The sequence below is a fragment of the Schistocerca piceifrons genome, chromosome X, assembly GCF_021461385.2.
Source record: "Schistocerca piceifrons isolate TAMUIC-IGC-003096 chromosome X, iqSchPice1.1, whole genome shotgun sequence".
NCBI classification, from domain to species: domain Eukaryota; kingdom Metazoa; phylum Arthropoda; class Insecta; order Orthoptera; family Acrididae; genus Schistocerca; species Schistocerca piceifrons.
The window spans coordinates 328,029,796-328,052,611 of record NC_060149.1 but is presented as its reverse complement, the minus strand read 5'-3'; positions in this window follow the sequence as shown (position 1 = coordinate 328,052,611).

Below are 22,816 nucleotides of genomic sequence, written 5' to 3'. Positions count from 1 at the left end.
TAATAGGCAGACATCTGTCCAGACCATCACACAGGAATTCCAAACAGCATCAGAATCCACTGCAAGTACTATGGCAGTTAGGCGGGAGGTGAGAAAACTTGGATTTCATGGTTGAGTGGCTGCTCATAAGCCACACATCATGCCGGTAAATGCCAAACAACTCCTCAGTTGCAGTAAGTAGCATAAACATTGGATGATTGCACAGTGAAAAACTGTTGTTTGGAGTGACAAATCACGATACACAATATGGTGATACGATGGCAGGGTGTGGGTATGGCAAATGCCCAGTGAACATCATCTACCAGAGTGCCAACAGTGACATTCAGATGTGGTGGTGTTATGGTGTGGTCATGTTTTTCATGGAGGGAGCTTGCACCCCTTGGTTGGCACTATCACAGCACAGGCCCACATTGCTGTTTTAAGCACCTTCTTGCTTTCCACTTTTGAAGAACTGTTTGGGTGTGACAATTGCATCATTCAACATGATCAAGTACCTGTTCATAATGTATGGCATGTGGCAAACTGATTCCATGACAATAACATCTCTGTAATAGACTTGCCTTGGGGATATTTTGGAATGCAGACTTCATGCAAGGCCTCACTGACTGACATCCATAGCTACAAGTAGCTCTTGTTAGAGCAGTTAAGAAGGCGGCTATGGCTATATGACATAATGTGGTGTGAGGTACCAATGACAGATGATTGGTTCTGTATGAGTATTGTGAGAAAGCCTACCTAAATTGTGGTCCCTCTCCATGGTTGGCTGCTGCATTTGGAAGTTGGGCACCTAAATGATAATCATCTACTAACAATATTTGAAAAATTAAACACCATATTTACTTGAGTTTCATATTAAAGCATCTCTCAAAATAGCGTGCTATCATTCCTTTATTTCACAAGTATTAATAACTAGCAAAATAGCAATCAACTGCAAAATGAAAAGGCAGATGAAGCACTTCAGTGATCTTTGGATTGTGCCTAACTTGGATTGTGGGCGAGGTGGTTCTGCTGCAAGATAAGAGCTCATTTGGTTGCCTTGGAGGATAGCCATGTTTTCTGCCATGGTATCAGTTAAGACTTAGTTAGCAGTGTCTAGTTTGTAAATCAGAGCTAGTTTGGCAGTATTGGAAGACAGACATGTTGTCTGCTGTGGTCAAGGTTAGTTATGACTTTATTAACAGTGTATTGTTATTTGGACAACAGTTGAGAACAGTGTGATACTAATTATGAAAATATGCATTTCATTAATTTGCTGAAGAATAAAAATCATTTGTAAGTCTAAAATGGAATGTATTTGTGCAGTTTCTTGTGCGGCATCCCATGTAAACAAACAGATTGGAAATTTATCATTTCTAAAACAACATTTTCTGACTAAGAGTTTCTTACAGCTTCAAGAGTATGGATTCATGATCTAGAAGCTATCTTCTACACGGGGGACAACAACCATAGAAGGCAGCAGGTTGGTGTACATTTGTTAGAACTTGTGCATTTCACTCAGGGTGATGGAAGCAAATAGGCACTTTGTGGTCCTGCAATCTTAGTACAAATGAGATCGGTGACACGTCATCTGTGGTAACACACAGGAAATATGAAGAAGAGAAATATATTTGTGGGAAAGTGTATATCATGTTGTCCAAAATATAATCCTTAACAATATCTACAAAATTTGTATCCCAAATTTTATAATTTACAGATTTTTATGTTGTAAAACTTCTCAGTTATTCTTATGGAAAAAATGCACAAAACTTAAAGTTTTAATATGTCTTTTGCACTTTAAGTTTTAATTATTATGTACACCCCATAACTGAATGTTTTCTACCTTGATTATAACTTATTGTTAGAATTCTACCTTCTCTAAAGGTGGGTTATTTTTAGAAGAACAAATCTGTTTGAGCAATGTTTTCATAAAGCTTAACACATTGACTATTGCAGCCAAAATCAGTAAACTGCGTCCAGAAGTCGTATTAAGAAGTTTGTACAGAGTGAATAGGCATCTCACTTGTAGTCTATCTGTATAAAAAAAAAATGAGCCAGATCTTTGTTGTAACTGCATCAGTAGTTGTTCAGTCTTCATTGTACATGGTTCAGTGACATTTATCATTATCTGTATTCAATTTTCCTCATAAAATGGCTAGTAATAAGAGGAAACTGAGTGATGTAGAACTTGAACAGCTGAATGATTTAGAATGGGAAGAGTTTATGAATGAAATCTAGGGTGGTGGGTTTCCACGAATCATCTGCATTTTAACATTTAAGTGAAGATTCAGATGCAGACAACAGTGAATTCAATGAACAAGATGAGCAGGTTGGTACAGTAGCAACACTTCAAATAACAGTGATGAGTGTACAGACATTCCTCAAGATCCACCAATATTTACATTCAATGATGATGTTGCATTGAGATTAGACGCAGAAAATTTTGGGATCAATGCACTTGTTGATTTATTTTTTTCGCCAAAGAGCCCTGAACGTCATTACTTCCAGAAACAAATCCTAATGTGAGCCAGGAAGCAGAAAAACGTGAGAGGAGAATGTCAACCAGGCTCTCAAGATGGAGGGATACAAATGTTATGGAAATGAAAGTATTTCTGGGGCTGTCTCCTGTAAAGGGACATCCTCCTCCACCATTACTTTTCTTCAACAGAAGTTATTGATACCAAAAACATTTTCTACTTTTTAGAAAAGTTAATATTATCTCACCTGTTTCCCTAAAAGAATTTCATATGATTATTTACACAATGTGGTATATTTCAAGCTATAATCTGTAAAAAGAAATTACTTTATTTTCATTGTTACAATTGATACGTACTGTTAAAATTACCTTTATTTTAGAAACGTTAGAAATTACAACATATCTGGCACACTTAAAATTCCTATTATTAATTGTGCAACTGGGCGACATTTATTAAATTTATTTCTGGATCCATTTATAAAATAATGGTGTAGATTAATAGAAAGTCATTTGTCAAGAAAGTTTGTAAAGTAATTGGAATATTGTTAGTTCTGCAGAATGGATTGGTAGTGGGCATGCCTCTAATGTGATCAAACATATATTTTATGTTTGGCAATAACAATGTAATTTTCGATTTTGTTGTGGAAATTGTAAATACAGTGTGATCTAGAAAAATGTGAAAGAATAAAAATCAACATAAAACAGGCCATTCTTCAATAGTTATCATGTCAACTGGAACCATGAGAACCTATAATTTAGAAAAATTTCAGCTTCAAGAATAAACTCCTGGACATGAAGAACTGGGGCCAAGTATAGAAAAGAAGATAAGTAAACAAGTTACTTGTAAGTCTTACTCCTGTTGAAGCTTATTAAAGGAATTTATTGTAAAGTCAGTGACAATCAACAAAACAATTATGTGAGGGAGGGGCCGATTACATGCCACACATGGGACATCATTGCTTTCCATGAACAAAATGTTACTGCAGTACACATCCTTTTTGCAATGTCTCATTCTGGAAATCTTTTATGAATAGAAACATTTTTCAGCTGTAATTGAGATATCTACACTTGTCAGACCACTCATTGCACTCCAATGACCAACTTTACAAAACTAGACCACTTTTACATCATTTCAGTAGCATCATGAGCAACAATTACATTCCTTACAATAAACGAAATGATAATTAAATGGACACCCTAGCTGCAAACAGGCATTGATGTATTTCGTTGGGGACATGTTGAAAATGTGTTCCCTGACCGGGACTCGAACCTGGGATCTCCTACTTACATGGCAGATGCTCTATCCATCTGAGCCACTGCAGGCACAAAGGATAGTGCACCTGAAGGGACTTACCCCCTGCATGCTCCCCATGAGACCCACATTCCCAACATATGTACACCACCACATTCGAGGGATGATCCACAACTGACCATCTGGTTAGGGTAGAAACAGCAAACCTACTGCATTTATTTTTCATGGCAGGATCTCGCTGCAGTTGTTTTATAGGTACATTAAGCTTACTACAGCATTTAACGTTATCAGATTTAACTTACCCATCACAAGTGCAGATATGGAGGCTCCCTTCCAATCCTTATTTGTCAATTTATATCGATCCCACCAATTTGGATTAGGGTTGGTACATTGCTCAGCTTCCACAGGTCCAAGAAAACAGTGACCCTTGGGCTCCTTACTTAATGCTATGTTCTCCCTTATAGCCATCAATGGGACAGTGATCACTGTTGGACCGGTGGCTAACCCCATGCTGTATTTTGACAATGTTTGCATTTGGTAAACTTCCTAATACACAACTACACCTGAATGGCAGCTGCTAGGAGCCATGGAAAGAGCTTTCATTTGGGCCTTTTACAAAGGCTTCCAATTTTCTCCCATGAAAACATGATCAACCATTTTTCATTGTGCTCCAGTTCATCCCAGAACTCTGCTTGGATACCTAGCACTCAAACATTGTTATTGACATATTTCCCCGTATTCATCAGTTAAAAACGAGTGTTCAATGTTGTTTGTTACCTCACCCACACCTCTTGGGGTTGCATATTGTGCTATGATGCTATTCTGCTCTGTATTTACCAGGCCCTGATCTTGTCCCAAGTGGACAATGGTTGCCAGGTTAATGGCTCAGTGCAACCACTAATTTTGAAGCTACTGAACCCAATACATCTTTGTGGATTGAGACTGGCCACTCACATCATCTTGACTAGTTCCACAGACTTTCTCCTTCTGGAAGTGGAGATCATAGATTTTCAGTACCTATGATGCCACATCTTGATCGCTTATACAATCACCAGACAACAATTTCCTAATCATCCACCATATTAAATTCTTTTTTCATACAATGGGTGACAAAATTCATTGCTGGGACCATGTGTTTTTATGGTGGAGCTGATAGCCATTAATAGAGCTTTACAATTTGTTTATCAAACCTCCCATTGTTGATGATATCTGCTATTCATGATCTTCTCTCTGACCTTAGCCATACTACCTGCTCACTTGTCTTTCACTGGGTCCAAATCAAGTGGGTATCCCAGGGAATGAACTGGGCAGCCATTTGACTAGCAGTGATTACTTTTCCAATTGCCTCAGACAATCCCAGGCATGGACTTACAGGTGCATATAACAACTATACTGACTTGGATATGGAACATCATCTGTTGGACTATTGCCCCCTCTAATGAACTCCACACTATACAGGAGAATCTAACTGCATGGCAGCCCTTCTCCCATTCCTACCAGAAGGAATCCACTGTACTATGTCTCCTCCACATCAGTCACATCAGATTAACACAAAGCTTTGTCTTCCATAAGGAACCAGGGGTTCCAGAGCCCTATAGCTCACTTCTGGTGAAATGCCACCTCCTTCTGGATCTCTACAACAAGCATTACCTTTTGCCTTTTTGGCCTCTAATGTTAGCTAACAAAGTATGAGAAGTTAAGTGGTTATTTGTTTCAACCTAGAAAGAGATTCATATTCTTAGATATAATGGTTCAAACTGCTTTATTTATCTAATTTTTGGGGATGAAGGGGGGGGGGGGGGCACTGTTTAGGCTTTGAGGTCATTCAATCCACAAGCTGCAATGGGGCATCCCCAACACTATTTACTTGATTAGTCACGCTGTTCATCCCTCTTCTACTCTTCTTTTAATTATTTTTAGATTTTGTTAGCCCAGTTATCTGTAGCACCCTTTTTAACTCTTTTAGAAATGCCTCTTCACATAGTATCCTGAGGAAGGAGAGGTCTTAAGAATTCTTTGTACTTCATCTTAACTGATGACAAAAGCACAAGGGAACAGGCTTTTATGGTTCCATCAAGAGAACATGTTAACACTTCAACTATATCAGATCAGGGGCAAGACAATTGTGGGAGAGTGGTCTCCCATCACATGCTGAGAAATAGAGGATACTTAACACCACTTACATCCTCACCAACCTGACTACTTCCTTCACTTTATTTTATTTTTTCAGTCCCACCAACATCTATTATATATTTACCATTTTCAATATTATGGACCTCCTCTCCACCCAGCTAGAAGGAATTATTTACTCCAGTAATGTCTTAACTTTTCCAAAGATGTACAGATGATGACCATCACTGCAGATGAGGCCCCTGTGGTCCACATTTGCTCTCTGGCCTGCAGACCCACCTGACACATGTATTTTTATCTCTCATGCAGTTATTTCCTATCCTTGGCATTGATACTGCTTTTGATGCTTCCATGTTTACCACTCCTAGATACTATCACAGTTAGATCAGATTTCTGACTGATGTCACTAAATCCAGATGGACTGTCACATGAACAAGAGCCTGATGTCATGGCTGTTTAGTCCTTTAAACCCTCAACCAACCCATCAATCTTCCTTGACTTATATGTAATACATAATTAATTAAGAATACTTTCACTGACAGATAAATACATCAATATGCCATGACAAAGGAAAACTTATCCCAGGTTGGGATTTTAACCTGAACAATGTGCTTAACCATTTGGCTCTTTAAGCATTTCCTTAGACCAAACTAAAGTTTAAATTATCATAGATGTTTTCATCTATTAATTTCACTTCAGTGGATTTAATTTAGCTGATGTATATCTTTATGACAGGATGAACCAGGATCCTCCAACAAATCAGTACTCAATTGTTTTCTCAAGTACTCCATAGGAGGACTTCAGATTTTAGTGTTCCTGAGCAACAGAAGGAAAGATCAATGACAGTGAAAAACTAATTCAGGGCTGAAGGCAGGCTAAAACAGCTTCATGTCTGCAAGGATTTGAGTTGCAATCTATCACAAAGTTTATGTCATGTCACATTTATTATACTGCAGGTTTACCTTTTCTAACCAGTGTTTGTTAATATCATTTCATGTCATTGCATCTTAATTGATTTCATACAAAATGACTTCATTAATTTCATTCCAGTGAATTTATCTCATTTCGGATTAATGTATACCATTGTCATGCCTCTCTATATGAAGGATTATTCAATAAACATCAATAATTCTCTCTCTCAACTTCATTTTCCATTCTATTTAATGTGATAAAGTGTTCAAGGTTTGCACATAAAAAGACACTAATGGGATACTTAGCCAATAATCTTTCATATTTCAGAATTTATGCTCCACTGGGGAAGATACTTATACATCCATCGAGTACAAAATAATTTTAAACCAATGTAATACTTCAAGTTGGCATCTTCTGTGACATATGAAAGGTATTTTACCATTTCTGTAATGAGTTTCTATTAAAATCCTACATTCTTATGATATACATGGTTCACTACAAGACTGCTTTACTTCTTACTTAAATAACAAGTAGCAAGTTACACCATGCTGCTGAAGAAATTCATGAAATCTCAATAACTCTCAGTACAATGTAAATAATAATGAGTGGCCTCCAAGGTTTAATTAAGGCTAACATCTATCCTTGATCTAGAATAATTATCTATCATTTTATCTGATTAATATTCAAAGGAATTACAGACCTTCACTGCAATCATGTATTAATTGAAATCAATGGGGAAAGTTGAAAATTTGTACCTGATTCCCCACTGAGTTCAATCAGTGGCCACTCACAGGCAAGGTCTGTAATTCCTTTGTGTATTAGTACATAATGGCTGCTGGATAAAAAATGGTGTCTCATCTTTTGGACTTGTCTGAAGGAATAACCACCATGTGTTAAACCAAGAGACAGAACTGGCCCTTTTTTCAGCTGATGCAAGTATTACTGTTGACAAATATTGATCCTATGAGTTTCAAACAAGAGACCAACTTCAAAGTTTAAAAATAATATTAATTACAGTATGTGGCAAACATGATCATATCCATCAAAATCAACATTATCCATTTATGGTTACCATACTTAGCCAAATTATGAATTCTTAAAGAAAAGCACAACACTATGTATGTAATTTACAATTATGAAGTTGCTCTATTAAGAAACAAAAGAATATAAGGTAACATGAAAAATTATGAATTTTGAAATGTATTTGAAAGCTGTAAATCACCTGTTCTTCAAAGTAAAGTGGGTTACCAGTATTTAAAAGCTTTGTACAGATGGGCTACTTTTAACATGGTGACCTCCGACTACAAGTTATCTTGTAGCTGATGACATGTATGCTGGCACCTGATATGAGTTTCAGCATAAAGTTCGAAATGAAAATGTTAATAGCAAATACATGCAGTTTACTGGTCTTAGGCATCAGAGACGAGTATAGTAAAGCATCTGGGCTTGGTGTAACAGAATTTTTATTTTCACAATTGGAATAAACTAACAAAAAAATCTATACAAGAGTTCATACAATTATTTTAGCTTTGGACATGAAATGAATACTTCGTGTCACTAATGGTACTTAAGATAAAGTATTTTATTGATGATATGTCTTGAAGTATTCTTCCACACAAAAGACCAGCATTTCTTCACAAATAGGACAAATGTACCATGATTCATAGCATTTCTTTTGTTGTGTGCACAGTCTGCATGGGTTTGTTGGACACACTTAATTTATCTGTGATGTGTATTGTCTCTAAATAATGAAAGTTGCCATCAGTCCTCATTTTCTTTGGGATGTCTGGCGCCCTTTCCCCAATCAATGCCTGAATAATTTTTTCTCTAAAATCTAGAGACTTGATACTCTTCATGCTGTTTGATTATAAAACCCCTGGACATTGTGCAGACAAATTTGCATTACATATAGATCAAGTTTTTTTGGCCATTTAATAGTTTTTTGCAGTGATCAATAATACAATAATATAACAGCATTTGATCTGACTGGTCAACACCTTTCATGCCATTGTTCTTGTGGTGTCAGCCCCAGACACCACACTTGCTAGGTGGTAGCATTTAAATCAGCCATGGTCCATTAGTATACATCAGACCTGCGTGTCGCCACTATCAGTGATTGCAGAACAAGCGCCACCACATGGCAGGTCTAGTCTAGAGAGACTCCCTAGCACTCACCCCAGTTGTACAGCCGACATTGCTAGCGATGGTTCACTGACTACATACACTCTCATTTGCAGAGACGACAGTTTAGCATAGTATCCCTTGCACGCTCCCCGTGAGACCCACATTCCCAACATGTCCACACCACAAGCAGGTAATTCTGGCTTTGAGTCCCCGTCGGGGCACACATTTTCAACATGTCCCCAATGAAGTGCATCAATGCCTGTTTGCAGCTAGGGTGTCCATTTAATTATCATTTCATTTCTAACAAAGCTGCATGATCATCTGTGGTAACTGTTCTTTTGGGAAGAGATACTACCATCATATATAGCTAAAATATGCCTTTCCGGCCATTGACATTCTTGTGCGAATGCACACGCTATGCCCAAACTCGTATGGAACTTGGTAGATTAATCTGCCTTGAGTAATGAGTATGATGGGCAAACATCTCTTAGGGACACTACAAATGTAGTGGTGTGGACATGTTGGGAATGTTGGTCTCACATCAGACCTGTATGATGATATGGTCCCTCCATTGTGAAAGGAAGACACTTTGTAGTCAAATACAGTTGAAGAGCCTGAGTAGGTGGAGCATGTGACTCACATTCTTATGTTGGATAATCTGGTTATGAATTCAATCAGAACCTGGGGCCATATCATATGACGAATAAAGAGAATGAAGCAGTTCTCAGTCAGTGAAAGGATGATTATATAATTCTGGATTTCTGGGGTAAGGGATAGGGCGATGTGTTGAACTTGTCTTTCATGGGTATAATACATTCATCAAGAACATATGCATAGCTAGAAATAGCAACATGAAATAGGAGACTTGGAACAGTTGTTGATCGTTGGCAGACCAGAAGACTAGAGAGCTTGGCTCACAACTGAGATGAGATGACATACATCCAAAAAAAAAAAAAGATATAATGCTCCCAACAGTCCTTTTTATCGAATTTAATTATCTAGTGCACCTTTGCATAGATCTGCTTCAAAGCGATGAGGGCAGTCTGTGAAATATGTCACATGAGACGTTGCAGGGCCCTTGATGATTCCGAATACCTACTTGCAATGTCTTTTGGCCTGCACAGCACTGGTTGCTATTGGAGGGGGTCAATACAAAGGGGGACAGCGTTTCCAGCAGCATGGATGATCACACCAGATATGTTTCTCACAACATTGTTGATACAACCTGTTGGAGAGGGGACGAAAGGTATAGCATAGGTGCAATTTCCAGCTTTCCCTAACTAGAGGCCCACACTGCAAATAGTCCATCAAGTAGTATGTTGGTTAGTTAGTAGTGGCAAAGAAGTGACAGGGTCATCAGAAATTGGTAATTACCACTGGTTCATCATGTAGTGATCACTATAGCAAAGCCAGTAGACTGGTGAAAGAGACTGCTGGGCTGGCAACCAAAATTGTGCATTGGGCACAGAACACAACTAGCATTGTTCACAGGCACACTGATATTGCTTGCAATGTGGTAAAGAGGGCAATCCGCTCACTGACAACTCCTGTGTAAACCAATGTACAAAACTCCCCAATACTTTCTCAGGGCCAGTATGATTCTGATACAAGGCATGGTAACATTCAAGGGTTGGAGAATGGTCATCAGTGAAGTGTGGTTTTAGGGTAACAATACATACTGAGAGATTCAATTAACTGTAGTGGTTCTAGTAGGTGACAGTAACATCCATTGCAGTTCCATTGCGTTATTATGTTCAGAGTAGCCTAGTTAGGCATGATGGGGCCAAGGAGAATGGTCATTCTTCAGGATCGCTGTCTGTCACCTGTGTGGGTGGAGTAACATCTACAAACGTGGTATCTGGACCTGCTGGTGAGGGAAGATCCGGTGCCTCCAGTGTAAACAGATTTCTTCTTTTTCTCCTTAACTACATTAGAGTGATGGGTCTCTTGTGGAGGATTATATTCTGTGGGCATAGGAACTGAAGAGGAGCAGAAAACACTGGAACCTGTGGTCTGTGACTGCATTAATCAATGGTTCACATTATGACTTTTCTGGGAAGAGCTTGCATGGCAAAAGAGGATGTAATTTCTCTGGCTGGTTGCAGTGAGTGAATTACAACCAATATGGTGCTGCAAGAACCACAAGATCTATCTACCCAATCGGCTAATTTACTGTTTTGAATATCAATAATCAACTTTGAGACAATTAATGGATCAAATAATCAGGGAAATGCTGATGGCCTGGGTATAGTACCAACAAACTGTGATACTATTGGGATGGGATGTAAGTGGCCACTCTTTTTTGGGCTTAAAAAAAAGGGGGGGGGGGTGTTGATGGAGACCAAGTTCCTGGATTTTACATATACTAATTAAGGTGGCACATTTATGTCTGGGATTGTGTATGGTGATCATCTCCACAATTGATACAGACTGGAGGTTGCACACATGATGATTTTTCATGAAGTGGTCAGCCACAATCTCCACTAATTGGGCTGTTCATTTAATAGGAAGACTAGAATCCCCACCAGAGGACATCAACTTAAGTGGCCATTAGGGGGCATGACAGCCATGCAGAGCTGTCATCACATGGGGAGATCACCATCTGGCAACATGAGTACAGTGGAAAACAGCAGACTGTGCAGCCAGTATATAGGTGGCTGCCCAGCAAATAGTTGGTCAGTTCAATAATCATGCTTAATATTGTTGGATTCATCTTTGCTGTTCTAAGATTGCTTGATAACTACCTTGCTTATCATCCAGTTACTCTCTCTGGACACATTTTAAATTTGCCTCTCTGCCTCTCTTGGCCTTGTTGTCATCAAGCTTCAGACATGGCCTTCTTGTAATCAAGGTTGTTTGTCCCTGTCTATTGTTTTTTCTGCAGTCTGTCTGTCTCATTTTGTTTACCTATTGTTAGTTTGGGTTACTGTTCTGCAGGTGGCTCTCCTGCCTGATGGATCTCAATGTTTCACCATTTCTTTCAGAGCTCTAATGTGTGTACTGACACCTGACGACGCACAGATGTAGCATTAGTGACAAAGAAACAGGAAGTAATTTGGTAACATTGACACAAAGCTGGCTTGTCTGCTGGAGTATCAATAGGCGTTAGCGCAACAGCAGCAGCTCCAGCTTGACTTGTTACAAAAATAACTTCAGTTTCGGGCGTACAAACTCAGAGCACATGAGACCCAGTTGTGCCAGGCCTCAGCACGTCTCACTAGTGGCACTCCCATACCTCCCCCATTATTTCCATCTTTTATTGACACTAAGGAGGCCTGGAACACATACTTGTATCATCTGAAACAGTATCCCACAGCATTTCAAGTCACAGATGGTTCATCACAGCCATATTTTTCCCCCTTGGGGTTCACCAGAAAAGGCCTTTCTGTTCCAAAAGTTGGCTACTCTGTTAGACCCTGTCACACTCCCCTTTTGGGAGATATGCATTCTGCTGAGTAAGGACTAGTCTGAGAGACACCATGTGGTTGCCTCCAGGTTCAAGTTCCATCAATACCAAAAACAGCTGGGACCAACATACCACTTTTTGGTACCGACTTGCAAGGTGGCAGCTGCATATGCGAATTCCATCACAAGAGTGAAGGCTGCAAGAAATTGTTTCTATCTCTGTATCACATCAGTTCATGCATAATTGTATCAGATTGTATTGTGTGCTACATAGGATTACGCTGTATTGTATTAGTTAAGTTAAGTTGTTTTTCTTCATGAATGATCATACATCTCAGCAAGAATGAGTTCAAAGATGTGCAAATGCGCCCTCAACATGTAACTGCAAAAATAATATCTATTCATAAGCAAGAAAGCTCTTCAAACTGGAGGAAAAGGGAGATACCACACACATGCTTGTAGTCTCCCATTAAGCTTTGGTGAACATGGATGTAGACAGTGTCACTTACAAAACTGATGAACATAAAACATCAGTCTTGTATCAGCATTTAGTGCAACATTAAAGTAATTCTTTAAATATGACAAACTTTGTGGTCATCAGGAGAGGTTACCTATAACTAAGGGAGCTTTTGCATAGAATACTTTGCAGGACAGTCATAGCTTCCTATCTACACACTGTACATCAAAGCTTCTTCAAGCATCATTAGAGTGTAAATTTGCATGTGCAAGTAGAGAAACATAGCCCACAGTCCTGAATGCATTAGTTGCACATATTTTAACTGTGTTGTGATGTGATTTGGAAAAGGTGATATTTATTACTACTTGTGTCTGATGTATCTAACCATAAGGAGATTAAGATTTTCGTTTGTCCTTGTTAGATATTTTGTTTCCATACCTGGTGTAGAAATAAGCATATCACAACTGAAATCACTGCCTCGAGAAACATCTACAAATGTAAGTGACTATTTAACAGGCTGCCTCAGAGAAATTGGTCTAGAAGATGAAATTGTTGTGTTGTGTGCTCGTAATAATAACTGCAGGTTTGGAGGTGCCGAAGTAAATGGTCAGAACAATGGTTTTACCAACCTGCAAGTGAAGCTTAGCCATCGACTGATATGGGTTTGGTGTGCTGCTTGTATTCTGCACAAAACAGTTCAAGCAGCTACTGACATTTATCCTATAGATACAGAAATGGTAGTCTGCAAAATATTTGGATACTTCAGATCATAAACTATGAGAGTTGAAAGTCTGAAACACCATTGTAGCTTTTTGGAAACACATTTTCAATGATTCTGGGTTATTCTATCACACAATGGTTAGCACTATTGGCTTCTGTTGAAAGAGTTATCAAAATTTTTAAACTACTAAAATCACACTCCAGAACATGTCTATTGCTCCTTCAAACCTTCTGTCAGAACACCTTTTCTGGGATATTTTGTATTTTTTCTCAGCTACGCTTCATCATTTCATGAAGCAGTGAAAAACACTGAGGGACAGTAATCCAATTTCAGTTAACTGACTGTGTTAGTAAGTTGAAAGCTACCTTGGAGTAGATATCTGAAGACCAGTTTCTTCTCCCAAATGTCAAAAGAATTCTAGACAATGTTGGAACAGTGAACATCTGCTGCCAGTCGAGGTAAAATGTTTCATATGTTCTGCTGTTCTATCTTCCTATGAAAATGCTCATCCTATTGGAAAAAGTGGACTAAAAATAGTTTCAAGAACTTAAAATCCAACTGCTGGGCTACCTTTAATAAAATATCCTTATGTGATAGTAGATGGAATCTGTCGATTCCACCACACCTGATCCAGCAGCATGTGGTATCGGCAGAGTTCTCCCACTATTGCTGATTTTTTTCTCCCCCTAAACAACGACATTCCTAACCAATATATTTTATTAAATTTAACTGAATCTAATCACTGAAAAAAGCGTGAATGAATTATATATTTTAATCAATTAAAAATTCCTATGCAATACAATGTATTGAAAATTTAAAAATTACAAAATTGAAACACTAAAAATTAAGAAACTTCTAGAATAAAAAAATAATTTACTAAAAATTGAAAAATTAAAATCTATTTTTCCCTTTACAAATGGATATACGAATTTTAAGACTCTGTATTTTCTTACTTATATTTCTTAGAATTACTTTCATCTAAAATGAAATTAGAGATATTGTAAAGTGGAAAATTTCAATGGATATTTTAAATGTAATAAAAAAATCCTATTTACTTTTTAGTTAAAAACGTAATATTCATATATATATATATATATATATATATATATATATATATATATATATATCGGCAGATTCCATCTGCTATCACATAAGGATATATATATCCTTATGTGATAGTAGATGGAATCTGCCGATTCCACTCCACCTGATCCAGCAGGTGGTATCAGCAGATTTCTTCTAATAGTGCCGATTTTTCCTCCCCCTAAACAACGACATTCCTAACCAATATATTTTATTAAATTTAACTGAATCTAATGACTTAATATACAGGATGAAAAGTATTTAAACCGAGAAACTCTGGGAGGTTGTAGGGGGCATCAAAACAAATATTTGTCCCTAATGTCATTTTTTCCTATGAGGAGTATTTGAACCGATGGAGGCCGTATTACACTCTTCAGTTGATAGAGGGCGTATTACGGTCTTCAGTTGTAGGCAAATGCTGTCCATCAGTGTAATAGTGCATTGTCTCTGTTTACTAATGGAGCAATACACCTGGAGTGAGTACACTGATATGGTTGGTGCGTACTACATAGTGCACCACAATGGACAAGCTGCACAGTGGGGTTATCAACAACAATATACTAATCGCCTTATCCTGAATCATATGACCTTTGCTGCTGTGTACCAACATTTGCATGACGCCGCGTCATTTAGCTTATTACCTGGACAGGGACACCGTTGCACTGCGAGAATGCTGCAATTTGAGGAAGCTGTCTTGCAGCATGTGGAGTGGGATCCTTCAATCAGCACTCGTGCAATTGCACGTAACATGGGGATGAATCAGACAAATGTAAGAACAGTCCTTTGAGAGTAATTGTTATGTCCATTTCACTTATAGTGTGTCTACAATCTGGAACCAGTTGATTATCCACCCAGATCACAGTTTTCGCAGTGGTACCTGGAACAGTGTGAAATGCATCCTACATTTCGATCCTCTGTGTTGTTTACAAATGAAACAACGTTCAGGCGTGATGGAGTCTTCACCTTGCACAATCCGCATGTTTGGAGTGAGGATAACCCATATGCCACAGTTACTAGCGCTCATCAAGTGCGGTTCTTCGTTAATGTGTGGGTCGGTGTTGTTGGGGGACTGTTCAATTGGGCAGTATCTGCTACCTAGGCCGTTAAATGGCAGGCACTATTACAATTATCTCGCCAGAGCAGGGTCAGAACTGCTGGAAGACGCCCCGCTCTCTCCAAGACAATGCATGTGGTTTCAACATGATGGGGCACCAGCACATTTCAGTCATCGTGTGCATCGATTCCTGGACCGACAGTTCCCAGAAACGTGGATTGGGAGAGGTGGCCCTGTACCATGGCCTGCTCGATGCCCAGATATGTCCTCTCTGGACTTTTTTGTGTGGGGAGAGATGTGCAACTTGTTTACGCAACTCCTGTTGCATCATAAGAGGATCTGGTTGCCCGGATATTAGCAGCAGCAGGAACAATTCAGGATACTCGTGGTGTTTTTGCCCGTGTCAGACACAATATGATCCTATGGTGTAACCTTTGTTTATGTGTCAATGGAGGCATTTTTGAAAATCTACTGTAATTGAAATTGGGTTGTGTTAATGTGTTGCATCTTGGTCTTAAAAATGGAAAAATGTTTTTTGGTTTAATTAATTTGCCGCCAGAGAATTCTTCCTCTACCGGTTTGAATTCTTCTCATAGGAAAAACTGACATTAGGGAAAAATATTTGTTTTGATGTCCCTTACAACCTGCTAGAGTTTGTCGATTTAAATACTTTTCACCCTGTATATTTATACATATATTACATATATAAGAAAAAATAATGGGAAACGATCATATTTCTATAAAATTGAAAGTAGTGATGAAGTTTTACAAAATTAAGATAAACCATTAAAAGAAAATTTCCATTTGCTATTGACCTATTTGGTAAACAACAAGATAGAATAACAGTTAATGAATATTTACCAGAAAAAGCATTTAGAAAGAAATTGTAAAATGTAAATTTCACAGGTATTAAATGGATTAATAATAAATTTAAATTTACTTTGTGACTACCCAATGAAGACGATTAATGCATAATATAATATGGATTTCAAACAAAAAATTATACAATTCTTAAAGAAAAAGATATAATTGAAAATGTTGTAATGATAAAAATGATATTATAGTAAAAATCTGTAATTTTTGAACATGAGGATCAGGATGGACATTAAATAGAATTATTGGATTACAATTATCGATTAACACATGTATTCCTTTAACAGGTTCATCTAATGTAAAATTACCTGAAAAAATTAAAGAAAAAATATTTGCATTAATCTAAAAACTAATGACTTAAAACGTTTTCTGTTGTCTATAGAGTCAACATTAAATTTAGTAGATAGACCAAAATGTAAAAATTCAGATATAACAAGTAATTGTAAAGAATTAGTTAAATATCTTGATGAAAAAAAACCGATATTTGATTTCCTGTTGCAAATAAGTGTATTGCAAGACTGGCACTAAAATTAATGATCACTTTAAAAAATGACAATGAAATTTATGGTATTCTAAAAATTGAGACTAAAATTAATACACTGATATCGTACACTTTTTCATGGAGAATATCAGGTATATCCTTTAAAAACAACAAATTCTAGGAGAAGAAACACATGATCATTAATTGTGTTTTAAAAAAGAAAATCATTGTTATAACTGTTGGATAAATGTTAACCTGGACTTGTTACTAGTCAGATTACTACAAATATATACCAAAAATTTATTTATATTTTTTGTTTATTACATTTTTAATATTTAATAATGTTAAATGATCATTCAAACATTATTTAATTAACTAATCAATATAAGTGGAACTACCAGAGAAAAGCGAATATATACATTTGCATTAAAAAGGGATAATTTCAGCACAATCCACAAAAATTCTTTTACTACAAAATACCAAAAATTCAATAAGTGATTTTTGTTATTATATTCAACCTATAAGTGGACAGCAATAAAATCCAGTTATATACAGAAAAAATTAATCGAAAAATTAGAGACTATGTGGTGACAAATAGTTGAAGAAATTGGAGAACTTTATGTTGAAGAAGAAATGATGTCTTTAGCTTTTGAAGAACGAATAAGGCTTAGTAAATATAAATTTTTGTACTTCATGTAAAATTTACTATACAAAAGAAATCATGATAATTTAACAGGAAAATCAACAGATCCATTATATAATAATTGTTATTTATAATTAAAACATCCTAAATTTTGACCACTTTATTTACATAAAGATTCAGGATATGATTCTCATTTATTTCTAAAACACATTACTATGAGGAAACAGAAATAAAAATTAGTGCCTAATAATAAAAATAGATATTTTAGTTTTGTTAAGAAAAAAATAGAAAATTTTGGACATAAGAGTAGTGGATAATTATAATTTGTGCCTTCATGGCCTAATAATCTTACTTCCATTTTAAAGATATTCGAATGAGAGATTATTCGAAATGTTTCCAGAGGATTTAATAATATTAGTAACAAGAAAATTTGCTTCTTTATGATTACATAGATAGCTGGGGAAAATTTGAATAATAAGTACTACATCAAAGGAAGATTTTATTAATAAATTGAGTATCGTATTTGTAAATAAGATTATAAACAAATTAAATTAATTAGGGAAAATATTAACAAAAATCTAACTAGAATATCATTTTTATTTTTAAAATCTGATGTTTTATTATTAGCAAATGTTTTAGAAAAATCAAGAAAACTTGTATTAAAGTTTATGAATTATATACTTCCTGGTATTATACAGCACCAGGATTATCTTCTTACGATATGTTAAAAATGGTTGAGGAAACACTGCAATTATTAGATGATTATCTATGATTTCAAATGTCGAAGGAGGAGTAGGTGAGGAATTTCTTGATACTGTAAAAGATATGTGGAAACTAAGAACAAATAAATTAAACATTTTGATTCTAAAAAAAATATTATTACTCAATGTTTTCGGATACTAGTAATGAATATGGAAATCAATGTCTTGATATTTACCTTAGAATGTTTGAAATGGGATAAACAGAAAAACTTCGAATTTCGAAAAATTAAGTGAAATTTTAAAACTTCTAAATTTGTATGTATTTTTGATGTAAACTTAGAATTCACAAAGAATTAAATGTTTTCATACAAATTTACAATTAACTCCCAAAAATTCTACCAGAAACTAATGAAATTAAATTACTAACTTCATTATATAATAACTACAATTACATTGTTCATTATAGAAATCTGAAACATTCTTTGTCTCAAGGGAGAAATTAATAAAAATAAATAAATTATTCAAATGTATTAATCTGTCTGCTTAAAAAATACATAGATGTAAATACCGAAATAAGAATGAAACGATAAAATAATTAAAAAAAAAGTTCTTTGAACTGATGAGTAATACAGTATTTGGGAAAACGAACGAAAACATGAGAGACAGAGTAAATTTAAAATTAGTCTCAGGTTCAGATAAATATGATAAATCAGTTCCAAAACCAGATTTCAAATAGAAAAGAATTTTTAATGAAAATTTGCTGCTATGGTATGAATAAAGCCTTAATAAACGTTATTCTATTGCACTATCTACACTGTACATATTGGAATTATTAATAAATAATTTTCACTACATTAGTATGAAAACAGAATAAGGAGAAAATATTGAGCATTGTTATTAAGATACTGCTAGTTATATTTATGAAATGTCAAATGCAGAAAATGATGTTTATAATATTGCTAAAGTAAAAACAAGTATTAGGAAAAATGAATAAAAATATAATCTAATAATAGTGGAAGAATTATATGGTTTAAGATCACAAATGTACATTATAATTGGCGAAAACATAGAGAAATTGTCAACAGGAGTAAAGAGATGTAGTGTTAAAAATAAAATAAATTTTCATATTATAAAGATCGTTAATTTAACAATAAATACTATAGTAAAATATTCATTAAGGCCTCAAAATAATAAGTGATAAGTTCTAGAAAAAAAATAGACAGTTTAACATATTGACATTATTTAAGAAGATAGGGAAATAATAAAGTAATTCTGTATAGACACCTGAACATATCGGCATTTGTAATAAAATAAGGGTGTGATAAAGTAATTATATATAATGAAACATATTTAAATTATGAATTTTTTTCATTTTTTGTAATATTTTTTTTTAGATGAATGAAAGCTGTAGAAATTGTCGACTTGCAGAATCAATTGATTAGTTACTTCGTATAAATTTACTATAGATAGTCATAGAAGAATGTGTAGATTTTCTTTAAATGAAGAGCATAAAAAATATAATAAAATCGTATAAATAGTGTTTGTGTAAAAAATATTTATAAGTATTATTAAATAGAACTTTTTAATTCCATTCCAGGTGAAGAACACACAAGAATATGATTATCAATTTATAACAATGATAATGTAAATAGTGACGATGATGAAAATGCAGATTCAAAAAAATTACCAAGATATCACGGATTTCAATTATTTTTATTCTTCATTGTCATAATATGATTTATACAGGAAATAAAACGATTTTCATAATTTTTCAAAAATAATAAAACGTTATCCAGAAGTTGGTATGTCATTTGTAAAACCTTCTAAAAACTAAATAAGTAAACAAACAATATTTTTTTTAAATTCTTGGTTAAAATCAGTGCTGTAATTTTATGGTGAGTTTGTTTGTCCATAAAAAAATATAAGAGCAATATTTCAATATGAATTTCATCACTTACAGTAGCACATATTTGCACAACTCTTTTTTTGTGTCACAATACTGTTTCTTCTTTGTTTCATATTTTATCATAAATAGGATAATTAATTATAGCATATTAGGGATTTATACCAATATCTGTTTTTAATTGTGTTTTCATTAAAAACCACTGAGTAGCCTGCTTTCAAAAATCATTTTTCAAATAAATATTCCATACATTATCTTTATCAGAAAATAAAGAATCAATCATTTGATTATTTTTCTTGTGTCTGTCTCTATTTCAATAAAGAAATGTATATTTAAATTTCATGAATTACAATTACTAGTTGTTTATAATTTGACAATAATTCCATTAACCATCCAAACGATTTATCAGTTAATAATTCATGGAAAAACATAATTATTATAAGATTTTTTAACTGTGTTCTTCAAATTCGAGTTTTAACTTGGATTATATTTATCAATCGTTAATCTAAATTCTATTTTGAACAACATATTTACTTCTTTTGTAAGAGTTTCTTTTTTTCGAACCCAGAATAATTTTTACCTAAGAATACAATCTCCAGCACAAGAACCCCATGCAAAATTTTGGTTTAAATGTTATCCCCCAGAATTTCTTTATAAAGTTTTAAAAATTAACCAAATATTTGTAAAACATAATGTATTTCATATTCTTAATTTTTTACCATAATTAAGGGTTTGTCCATCCATTTTATTCAATAGATTTTAGGTTAAATTTAATAAAACGTTTGACAAAATAAAAGGATATTTTAGATTCTATAAAATATAATTTTTTTCTATAAGGTTATAAAATCAAATATCCTTCCACAAATTTATCGGTTAATTTTTTTATAGGATAGGTTGATTAGTCAGAACCTTTGGCTAGAATAATTTTAAAACTTGGAAAAAATTGAACGAGTTTAGGATGAACACAACCATCTACATCATTTATATTAATTTCTGCATCTTTATTGAAAATATTAGAATTATAAGTTTTAGATTATGTGGAAAAGAATAAATTACATAAATTTTCATTTCCTGCAATTGGAATCTTGAAAATTTATTAAGATAAAATTTCTTAAGTCAATAAAAATCAAGTTTTTTTAATGACATCATAAGATTACTTTATTTGAATCCAACTACTATGGTTATTCAAATCCTAACCATTTAAGAAAAACTTTATCGTATTCCTTTCCCAAATCTTTTTCTGCAAGACGTATATCAGATATTTTTTTATTTGTTCTTCTTCATAAAGTTTTCTTTTCCTACTTCTAAATTAAAATCTCTTCATTTAGATGTAATTTAACCAGGATAAATAGCACTTTTAATTTGAAAAATTTCGCTCAAAGATTTAACTGTGTATCTTTCTTCAAAACTCCTGTTAATTCTGACTTTATCATCAGTTTCTTACTTTGGCATGTTATTTAATGGAGCAAAAATTTTTTATACTTTTTTTCGTTTACTTCTTTTGTTATACTTTATATTCAGAAAATTTTGTATTATTATCATCATTAAGTAGATTATTAACTTAAGGGATTAAATTATAATGTCCTTGAAGTGCAAAACTTCAAATTTTTTTCTTTTATTGTTCCATTAAATCCCTCAGCAGATTCTTGTTATTCTTTGAAAGGTGGATAATAATTGATAATACTTTTTTTCATAAGTTCTTGAAAATATATATAGTAATTTTTTTCCATCATCTATTGGTAAATGTTTTTGAGTTCTTTTCTAGAAACATTTTCAGAAGTGTTCATCACATATTTACTAATTTTATCTTTAATTGGTATATCCTGACCCCATCTTTAAGAACATAAATTATGGTTCGTAAGTCTTGACATCCTTAATTTATTTTTGGAATGCCTTTTAATTTTCCACAACCCATGTCTACCAGATCACCTTGGCAAAATTTGTCTATTCCAAAAGACATAACATATCTTTGCTTAAAATTGTTTCATATTGGTTTATATAGTTCATAAATAATTTCTTCATAAATACGTCCTGTAGGAGTAAGCACATCTTTGTTGTGTGTATTTAGGCCAATAAGTAAAATTTTTTAACAAATTTACACTTCTTAGTTATACAATTTCAGAAAATTCCTTCTTTAAGTTTTTGTTGTTGTTCTATTTGAACGATGTGTTTCAGTAATTATGTAGACATAAAATTTATATTATTTCATGAAACAAATTTTTTTCACATCTATGGGACATTTTAACATTATTATCACAATGCGCTTAAAAATTTTTAAAATGGTTAAATGAAAAATATTTTATGTTTTTACCTGTTACAACTGTATTTTTGGGGACTTTTATCCTCAAATTTATGTTTCACTTGTTAATTACGAGAATTAAATGAAAAATAAATCATTTCTTTATCATAAACCTTATTTTCAAAAACACTGAACCCATCTGAAGTATATTTACAAGTTGAAATAACATTATTTATCTCATTAAGATGGTGTTTTGTAGCACTAACATAAATCATATTCCATTTACTAAAATTTGTTAAACATTTTTTAATTCTATTACTATAACTTGTTAAGCATCTTAGTTATTTATAGGTGATAAAATATTTTGATATTTCACATATGTAATA